This window comes from Rhincodon typus, chromosome 47 (assembly GCF_021869965.1).
Source record: "Rhincodon typus isolate 14 chromosome 47, sRhiTyp1.1, whole genome shotgun sequence".
Classification (NCBI taxonomy): Eukaryota; Metazoa; Chordata; class Chondrichthyes; order Orectolobiformes; family Rhincodontidae; genus Rhincodon; species Rhincodon typus.
This window is the reverse complement of record NC_063378.1, coordinates 7,930,475-7,941,921: the sequence shown is the minus strand read 5'-3', so window position 1 is coordinate 7,941,921 and position 11,447 is coordinate 7,930,475.

The following is an 11,447-nucleotide window of genomic DNA, read 5'->3' as shown; positions in this document are numbered from 1 at the left end:
GTGACTCCCTTGTCCGCTCCACACTCCCCTCCAGCCCCACCACCCCCGGCACTTTTCCCTGCAACCAAAGCAAGTGCTACACCTGCCCCTACACCTCCCCCCTCACCCCCAGCCCAGGCCCTAAGAAGACCTTCCACATCAAACAGATGTTCACCTGCACATCTGCTAATGTGGTATACTGTATCCGCTGTTCCCGTTGTGGCCTCCTATACATTGGGGAAACCAAGTGGAGGCTTGGGAACTGCTTTGCGGAACACCTACGCTTAGTTTGCAACAAACAACTACACCTCCCAGTCGCGAACCATTTCAACTCCCCCTCCCACACCTTGGACGACATGTCCATCCTGGGCCTCCTGCATTGCCACAATGACGCCACCCGAAAGCTGCAGGAACAGCATCTCATATTTCGCTTGGGAACCCTGCAGCCCAAGGGTATCAATGTGGACTTCACAAGCTTCAAAATCTCCCCTCCCCCGACCACATCCCAAAACCAGCCCAGCTAGTCCCCGCCTCCCTAACCATTCCTCCCACCTCAAACCCCACCCCCATCTCCTACTCACTAACCTCATCCCGCCTCTTTGACCTGTCCGTCCTCCCTGGACCGACCTATCCCCTCCCTAACTCCCCACCTACATTCACCTTCACTGGCTCCATCCCCACCTCTTTGACCTGTCTGTCTCCTCTCCATCTATCTTCTCCTTTATCCATCTTCTATCTGCCTCCCCGTCTCTCCCTATTTATTTCAGAATCCCCTTCCCCTCCCCCATTTCTGAAGAAGGGTCTAGGCCCGAAACGTCAGCTTTTCTGCTCCTCTGATGCTGCTTGGCCTGCTGTGTTCATCCAGCTCTACACCGTGTTATCCCAAACATGTTTCCCTAGTTTTGTGCTAATGCAATAGTTTTATTTTAAACCCGAACTGCGGCGACGGAGGGGGCGATCTTCACTTCATGGCTCAGCTATTTCGACCGCTCAATGAGACGAAACACAATTATTAAGTGCCGTTTCTCCACTTGAAATTAGTCAAACTAAATGCGACAGGGATGAATGGCACACCAGTCGATGAGGTACATGGTGGGTACTGGTTTTTACCAAACCACAATGAGCCACCACAAACAAAAACAGAATTTCCCATGAGAAACAAAAGCAGCAGATCTGGCAGCAAGTGTGGAGAGAAAGAAAGTTAACATTTCCATTCCAGTGACCCTTCGCCAGAACGCTCTAGAATGACCTACCACTAATTTGGCCAGAGATAGTAGGAACTGCAGATGCTGGAGAATCTGAGATAACAAGGTGTAGAGCTGGATGAAGGCCCGAAACGTCAGCCTTCCTGCTCCTCTGATGCTGCTTGGCCTGCTGTGTTCATCCAGCTCTACACCTTGTTGTCACTAGTTTGGCCATTTGCCTTTCAATGTCAACGATGATCATGACATCAACTGGAATACATGGAATTGGCCTTCCTCCTACAATGTATCTGAAGATCGCTGATCAATTTTTGCACAAGAGTGTCCAGTGGATGTTGGACCTATGCGTATTGTTGGTGAGAATGAGATTCGTGTGGCTATGGAGTCGTGTAACTCACCTTTCCTCCAGACCATTGTAACTGTGCTGTTTATTGAAGCTAGTACCTTGACTCAGAACTCTGAGCCATATAAAATGATTTATTTAGAGCCAAGTTTGCCCATTTTGCAGCTACAAAGGTGACATTCTTCCCTGAAGCCTTCAAGGATCCTTGAAGTACTTTACTGTGGTCTCTCTGTGTCAACAACCTTCAATTAATGTGCTGTAGAAGAGCTTTCTATGGCAAGCCCTCCTCTGGCAAAATATCCTGTCCCAATTCTTTGATTTCTCTTTCAGTAGTGTGTGGATGTTGGTTATGTCAAGCAAGACCAGATACATATTTTAGGAACCTAATATTGCCATTTGATCTGGGGGTATTCTCAAACGATTACTTTTTTTGCATGACTGTCCCTCTTTTGAGCCAGAAGCCAGAATGTATCATAATGCATCTGAACAGGTGATTTTAAAATAACTGTAAGAGCAGAGGAAGAGCAACCATTCTGTATACCGTCTTTCTGGAGAGGCTAATTCCTAGTTACCCTTGACAGTATTTTGTTGCCGCTCAAGCAATGCTGTATGTAATTCTAATATTGATTTCCAGATCATTGTAAATAAATAGTGCTGCTGAGGTTGGTTAATCTGTTGGTGACTTCTAGTCTTGAACTGATTTCTGTGTTAGTTGACTTTACGCATTTCTTTTACATGATGCAGTGGTAAATATTTGTCAATGATTTTCATGTTGAAAAACCAGATAGAAGTTATAGATTTCTAAACACCTGTAATATGCTGGGATAAGTAGATGGTTGGAGAAAAAAGACAGAAAACGGATGATCAGGCTTGATTATATTGAATAACAGAGCAGTCTTGACAAGGTGAATAGCTCCTGTGCTCCTAATACATGCTGAGAAATGGTCTGCAAATCTTCCAGAAAACACAACAGAGAATATCATACTGAACAGGACAGGACAAAACAAATGCTTCACTCCATTTGTAACTAACAAGTCATCAGAAGATTTTTCATAACCAGAATGCTTACAATCATGTGGAACTTTTGAAATTTTTGATCCAATTTTTTTTATTTTTTATTATTGCAATTAAATGTTGTTTCGGTAGATGGGAATTATGATGTGGAGCTTCTGGTATTTTAATATTGAAATAAATATTTAGATTTTGTTCTTTGTCTAGTAGGCAGCTGCGTCCACAGGAGATCAGTTGCTCTGCTGAGAGTACTGGGAGAAGTCAGTGCATGGCAGATGAAGAGGAGGAGATGTAAGTGAACAGCAGAGAAAGGCTTGGGTTGACACCAGGGAGTTGGCGATGGAGTTTGTTGACACGCACGTGTCCGCGCGCACACAAGCGCGACAGAAATCTGGTTTGAGAACAGATGGGAAATATTGAAGCGTCCACGTTGGGAAAAGAGAAATCTAAAATCCAGATGTGAGGGCTAAGCTGAGCAAGTTCTAAACCCAGAGGTAAATTGCTTCTGAGGAAGTCACTTGATCCAAAACATTACTTCTGATTTCTTTCCGCAGATGCTGCCAGGCTTGCTGAGCTTTTCCAGCAATTTCTATTCTTATTAATAAATTGCTGTGGCTGTTTTATTGCTTTAAACTAAGTGAATCACCACAGTTAGGCTTGTAGGGCACTATGTTGTTATTGGTGGTTCAGAAGAAGGATAGTCCTGTCAATTTATTTTCAAATGAAGTAAATGATTTAAATTGACCGGTCAGGGCATGAAATCATCATGCATGGCTCAGAGAAAGAGTAATTACTTGTACTTGAGAGTTGTAAATTATAATTTCTAAAGATATAAATGATCATCAACTTTGTAGAAGAGCTGGTTTGACTCTGAGTCAGGAGGCCACACAATAAAACTGGTTACGAAGAACCTAGCCATGGGAGCAGGTAAGCCGATGTGATTTGATACTGGTCCTACCCCAGATTAATCAGTGGCAGGGACGACACCTGGCAGACTGCAAATGTTCATTGATATAAGTGCTGGGGTACGGAAATGGGTTACAAGATTGTGCTGGACGGTATTATTGATGAGGAGAGGTTGGACAAGCTTGGTTTGTATTCACTTAAGCTTTTGAAGGATGAGAGACCACATGATAGAAGTTTTCAAAATGATGACAGGTATGGATAAAATGGATTGTCAGAGTCTTTTTCCCAAGGTAGGAATGTCAGTTACTAGGGGTCATAGGTTTAAGGTAAAAGGGGAATAAGTTTAAAAGAGAGTAAACCTGAGAGGCAGGTTTTTTTTTACTGAAATGGTGGTAAGTGCCTGGAATTTGCTGCTAGAGGTGGTGGTGGAGTCGGATATAATAACAATGTTTAAGACGTATCTTGATAGATATATGAACAGGCAGGGCATAATTGGATATAGACTGCATCAAGGGAAGAGGTTTTTAGTTTAGAAAGGCATCATGTGTCATTGCAGTCTTGTTAGCTTGAAGCCTTTCCTGTGCTGTACTGTTCTTTGTTCTCAAGACTGATATGGAAAATGCCAAAATCAATTACTATGATTTGACCGTTAATTCATGTTCATGCATAATTGATAATCACTTTGGTTTAATTGTTTGAAGTGTAAAAAAGATCACCCAGACCAAGTTGTTAGTTTCAAGTGGAATATCAAAAGCTTCGTGAGGAACTTTGTGCTGTGAGAAATGGAAAGAAACTTAGGTGAAAAGTACGAACTACAATACAGCTGATTAAGGCATGAACTAAATTTTATGCACGAAAAATGCTTTGATTATTAAAAAACAAACCACCAAAATGCCTTACTGATGGTCAGAAAACATCGAACACTTGAATGAGGAATTGAAACATTTAAATTGTAGAATAGTTGTATTTGTGCAATAAAATTCAAAGAAAATAATCTTCAGTTTGTGAAGATACTATAACTTTTTCCTTTTTTTATGAAGAGAGATTGAGACAGAGGTAATGAGTGGTCTGCTGCAAGCCAATAAATAAGCAGCTTGTGAGACCTTGGGTTATTTTTTAAAAGTTGAAACAAAAGGAGCAGCATGAACAGATGTGATCAAGCTCATAAAAAAACAAAATTTTATTATAACTTTCAGTAGCTATTGGGTTTGGAAGCTTCTATATATCTCTCCTGCTATAGCAAATGCTGGAGTTCTTTGTCTCACTTTGTATGGTATGATCTGCCTGTATAGCACAGAAAAAAACACTTTTTTTCTATATCCTGGTGCATGTGTCAACACTAAATCAAATTGAAACTTTCTTGATGTTCTTTCCTCCTGGACTGGAGAACTATGTGTGACGCTATTTATTTTATTGAATTTGTCTTTGCCAATAGTGTGTTTATGGAATGTGACTATGCTGGACCATTTCATAGAATCCCCACAGCATGGAAGCAGGCCAGACAGCCCATCAAGTCCACGCCAGTCCTCTGAAGAGCTTCCCACTCAGACCCACCCCCGATCCTATCCCTAGATTTCCTACATTTCCCATAGCCAATCCACCTAACCTGTACACCTTTGGACTGTGGGAGGAAACTGGAGCACACAGAGGAAACCCACACATACATGGGGGAGAACATGCAAAGTCCACACAAACAGGTGTCCAAGGCCAGAATCGAACCTGGGTCTCTGGTGCCGTGAGTCAGCAGTGCTGACCGCTGAGCCCACACGCCGCCCAGAACAGTTACTGTTTAGTAGTTAAGTAATCTATTATTCTATTGAGTTTTCCAATAGAGTTAAAATTAGACCAATTTTTCTTTCTTTTGTCTGTATTTTCACTATGGTGTAAAAATAATGTGTTTTGCTTCATGCCTGGTGATTTGACCAATCACATTTCATACTGAACACAAAGTCTTACATTTGCTTTTTAAAATAAGCAAAAAGTTGGGGTCTGTGCTATCTTAATACTGAAGGGGTTTAATCTGGTATATAACAAATTAAAACCAAGTATAAGTGTAAATGTGAATGCATTGTCAAGAGCTTAAGGATGGGGGGTAGGTGAAAAGGGAAGTTCTTAGGAGTGAAAACTCGGTCATTTAAATCCTGTTAATCACATTTGTCATATTCTTCTAGTTTTGCTGTTAGTTGGATTCTTGCAGTTTTGTGGATATGATGTGTGGGATTGAGGACAATGAAAAAAGGTTAACATAGCAGTATATAACTGGCTAACTGGTGAAATATCTATCATGTTAAAACCTGCTACCTTTCAAAAAGAAAATGGCTACGAAGAAAACTTAATTGGGTAATGAATAAACCTAGAATTGAAAGCTCATCTAATGGTGATGATAAAACCTTTGTCAACTGTGGTTAAAAAAAAAATCCGCCTGTGTCACTAATGTTCTTTTGGGAAGGAAAATCTGCCATTGCTCTCGAGTTAGGCCTAAACATCTATTAGAATGTAGCTTACTCTTTTATGCATTCTGAAATGTTTTAATAAGCCATTTTGTTATATGTAACTGCTGCCAACTGCCCACTGACCACAACAGTGGAAACAACAACAGCACACACACATAGCACTGTCAAAGAAATCTGCTCAGAGTTGATGAGGTTGAATCTGAGCTTCACAACAGTGGCACATCAAGGAAGGAGAAAGTTACCTGAACATTTTTTTTTGTTCCACGAGAGAGTCACACCTCTATGGTTAAAGACTTCAAATTAAGGCAGGGAGGTGTGACAACAAGTATGGGGATCGAGAAAATAATCTTTGTCCAATAGATTTGAGATTTTTGTTGCCTGTGTGCTTGAAATCAGGAGCTTCTGCAAAATTGAGCAAATTGACTACTGTATGTATCAGAGCCAGCTCAGCTAGTGTCACCATTCTAAAATGGTCTGTAGTAGTAGGGAACAGTCAAATTAGAGGAGGAGATAATGTTCTCTGCAGCTAAGAATGTCAGTCCTGAAGAATGCATTATTTGCCCATTGCAAGGCTAAGAACGTTGCAGGGTTGGAAAGGATCTAAGGGAGGGTGGGAAATGTTCCACATGGACACCAATGACTCAGTTAAGGCTAATAATTTTCATCTAAAATAAAAAAAACTAGAAAAGTGGTAATCTGAAGATAGCTACAACCAAATTGGCAAAGGGCAAATAAAGTAAGCGTTCGGAGATTGGTGTGAGAGAAATAGTTTCCAGTGTGATATTGGTACCAGCACTGGGGAAAGAAGGAGCTATTCCACTGGGACAAGCTTCACTTGAACCACAGTGGGATGAGTGTCCTAGCAGTACATGTAACTGTAGAACAATAGAGGGAGTTTTAAATGGAATATTGGTAAGGGTGTTCATGTGAGGGAAAATTATTAACTTTCTGAAGAAAGATCAAGGCATTAGTGCAGAGTTGCAATATGCATAATAACTAGTGTGTGAAAGGGACAGAGCACAAAACATAACAAGCCAACAAGACCAACAGGAAAAATATTGAAAATACAGAGATAAATTTTGTTTCTTTGAACAGAGATGGAATTTATAGCAAGATGGATGAATAAGTAGGGCAAATAAAAATAAATCAACATAAAATTATACCCTTGCTGAGCAATAGTTGTAAGGTGACCTCTGCAAGGAATTAAGGCATGACAGAGAAGGCGGAAAAGATCCATGATAATGGAGCAAGGGATGAGTAACTTAAAGTTAGACAGATTGGTGAAGTTGAAGGCTTTTGTTGGAGAACTTTGATATTGCTGGCTGGCAGCATTTTCTGCCAACCCTTGACGGTGGCGATGAGCTATCTTCTTGAACTGCTGCAGTCCATGTGCTGTCTTTGACACAATGCCCTTTGGGAGGGAATTCCAGAATTTTGATCCAGTGGAAGTAAAGGAATGACAATATATTTCCAAGTCAAGATGGTGAGTGCCATCGAGGGAAATGTGCAGGTGGTGATGTTCCTATGCATCTGCTGCTCTTTTCCTTCTGGATGGAAATGGTTGTGGATTTGTCAGACATTGTCCAAGAAAATTTGGTGAATTTCTTTCGTGCGTTCTGTAGATTGTAGACTGCTGAGACTGAGCATTGGTGGTGGAGGTGGAGCAGCTTCCTAAGGGCTAAAACACAGATTGCTACCTTGACCAAATAGCAAGGGATGCTGGATAAGTTGACCAAGTAAAGCTGTGAAATCACAAAACTCCGAGACCTGACACAGTTCAAACATAGAAGTCAGGTGCTAATGACGTTATAGCCTAATGTAAAAGACAACAGTTATACTGGACAGACATACCCTCAACAACTTACCAATCAAACAAATGAGGGCCCAGACAGAAAGGCAAGGGGTCCTGGCACACAAAAAAAAACAAACAGCAGCATGCCATCCAACTCATTGACAATGTTTCAAACTATTAAATGTATCTCCCTGATAGCCAAAACTATAGAAAGTTCCGAAAAGGTATAAAAGCAGGGTTTACCTGCGGACCAAGCTCGGTGTCTTGGATCTTCAGGAGGCCTTCTGAGGAAGCCAGCATGACAAGAGGCAGAGATCTGGACCATAAGAAACTACAGAAGGTGATGTGCACACCCCAGACCCTTATGGAAGCCAGCCTTCTATCCATGGACTGTACGTGGTTCGCTGCTGCGAAAAGGCTGCCAACATCATCAATGACCCATCACACCCCTGTAATGAATTCCTACAACCTCGTCCGTCAGGCAGAAGATACAGAAACCTGAACACATGCACAAGCAGGTTCAGGAACAGCTTCTTCCCGGCTCTAGCCTCAAATAATGATTGATCTTGCTAACATTGATCTCGCCTAGTGCATGCTGTATGTAATGTAACTTGTGCCTCTTAAGTCATTTTGATCTGTATGTCCTTGCTTACAATGATCTGCCTGTATTGCTTGTAAACAAAACTTTTCACAGTATTTCAGTAAACATGACAATAAATCAATCAATCAATCAGGTTATTGTAACTTGTTTCCTGATAAAGTTGGGACTGTCATGTATTGGTACTGGCATGTGTTCATAATGATTTGGCTGCTTTGGTATTGTATTTGGTACTTGGTACTGGGCAAATTCATAACATTCTGGCTGGAGTTATCTAACTTGTTTTAAGGAGGAATGAGACAACACAGGGTGTGCATGCTTGTGGATGTGGTATCAGTCAAGCAGGCTGCTTGGTCTTGAATGTGTCATGCTTCTTGAGTGGTGTTGGAGCTGCACTGATCCAGACAAGTGGAGAATTTTGCATCACACTCCTGACTTGTGCCTTGTAGATCATGGACATGCTTTGGGGAGTCAGGAGGTGAATTACTTGCTACAGTATTTCTAGCCTCTGACTTGCTGTAGTAGCCACTATGTTTTTGTGACAAATCCTGTTGAGGTTCTGTTCAATGATACCTCTCAAGAGGTTGATAGTGGGAGATTCGGTGATGATAACACCATTGAGTGTCAAGGGACAGGGGTTAGGTTGTCTCTTTTTGGAGATAATCATTGCCCAGCAGTTGTGTGTCAGAAATGTTACTTGCCAGTTGTCAGCCCAATCCTAGATATTGTTCAGATCATTTTTCATTTGAACATGGACTGCTTCAGTATCTCAGGAGTGGTGATGGTGCTGAACATTGTGTGATCATCAGCAAACATCCTCACTTCTGATCTTATGATGGAGGGAAGTTCATTTATGAAGCAGCTGAAGATGGTTGGGCCTAGGACACTACCCTGAGGAGCTCCAGCAGAGATGTTATGGAGCTGAGATGACTGACCTCCAAAAATCACACCCATCTTCCTATGTGTCAGGTATGACTCCAGCCAATGGCGAGTTTGCCCCCAATTCTCATTGATTCTATTTTTGTTTGGGCACATTGGTCCATGCTTTGGTCAAGATATTCAAAAATAGGAGTGATCTACACGTAGTAGATATAGAAAAAATTGCTCCCATAGGTGGAAGAGATGAAAAAGCACAGATTTAAGGTAATTGACAGATAATTAAATCATAATTAGATAATATAATTAAAAGAAACAATGAGAAACATTTTGACACAGTGAGTGATTAAGATCTAGAATGCATCACCTGAGAACATAGTGGAAGCAGATTTAATTGAGGTGTTCAGGAGAGAATTAGATTATCATCTGATAAAGAAGAATGCACAGGGTTGCAGAAACTGGTTAATGGCAGGAGGTGAACAGATCATCCAGAAGTCTGGACACGATAACCTGAAAGACCTCCTCCACTGCTCTAACAATTGTGCTTTTGAACAGAACACTTAAGAATTCTTGGCATTTCGGAAAGACAGGAAGTGAAAGGAGATGTGTATCTCTGTTATTGCAGTGATTAGGAGTGAACTTGCCTCTGTAGAAATTATCAAATCTGAGTGTTTCCAACACATCCAACTCTTTCAGGACATTTTCCAATTAGATAGGAATCTGCACTTGTTTATGCATTAACTTTTTGTAGTTTATCTCGAATGTGGTTTCCCACACATCTAACTGGCCTATATATACCTTTGAACACTCTGTATCATCCTCAGCATTCCCTTTTTATTTATTTTAACCTGGTACAGCACACTCATTTTCCCTCGTCCAAGTTCTTAGTATCCCTACAATGTGGAAACAGGCCCTTCGGCCCAATAAGCCCACACTGACTTTCAGAGCATCCCACCCAGACTCATCCCCCTAAACCCACCTAATCTACACATCCCTGAACACTACGGGCAATTTAGCAAGGCCAATCCACCGAGCCTGCACATCTTTGGACTGTGGCGGGAAGCATCCAGAGAAAACCCACGCAAACATGGGGAGAATGTGCAAAGGGTGGAGTCGGACCTGGGTCCCTGGTGCTGTGAGGCAGCAGTGTTAATCATTATTAATGTATATTGTAAATAATTGTGACTCCAGCACTGATCCCTTTGGCCCTAAACTCATTATAAGTTGCCATCCTGAAAAAAAAATCACAACTTTGTGAGCCCGTAGCTCATCTACTCCATTTGCTTTTACATTTTTTCTTTATTTTTCTCTTTTTTTAAAATGTTTCCAGTTGGTATAGTTAATACCAAAACATCAAAATCCATCGTACCGTCATTTAACAGCTTCAGATGAGTGCTTCTGGTTATCCAGCAATGGGGTGGTTTCCGGTGGTCTGGAGTGGCAACCTTGTCCCTGCATTTTGGTCTTGGCCTGTGGAATGGTCTCCTGGCATAACAGTTTTTCCCTGGTGTTGAGGTCTTGTCGGCGATCCAGCTTAATCTTCAGGGAACGTTTCCAACCCAATGAGTGGCGGTCTTGTCCCGGTGGCACTTTTCTTCAGCGGGGCTTTTGGACCAGTTTTTCCAGTGGCCTGGCATTTCAGTTTCGTACCGACATGGCGTTCTCGTCATGGATTGATGGTCTCATTCTGGATGTGTCTTTTGTCTCTTGATCGGCTTCCTCTGAAACCAGGAGCTGTTAAATGGACTGTGATGAACTTTTCTCTTCATTTATTTTTTATTGTTACTTGTGAATTTACTTATGACTTGTCATTAATACAGGCACCATGGTAGGATGACTTATAAACACTTCTTATTGTATTTTTCTTGTAAAAGTACACATGACAATAAACTCTTAAGTTCTAAATTCTACTTAGAGAATTCTCAAAATTTGAAATAAAACTGTTATTTCCACAATCTTTCAAAACTAATTGCTCTGAGCAGTACAAATATGAAGAATTTTTGTAACAAAGGCAATTGTATTTGAGTTTTTATTAGATTTGTTTTAGGTTTTATCAGAGATGACATTGTAATGTTGGAGCTACGCTGTGAGTGGTGAGCCATTGGAATTCTCTGCCACAGAAGGCAGATAAGATTAAAACATTGAATGTTTTCAAGAAGGAGTTCTTAGAGATACAGTTCTTGGGGCTAAAGGGATCAAAGGGTATGGGGAGTGTTGCAGGAAGAAATATCAAAGACCAGTCTTAAGTTCTGTGTTCCGTAGTACAAGCGATCTTTATTCAGAGCTC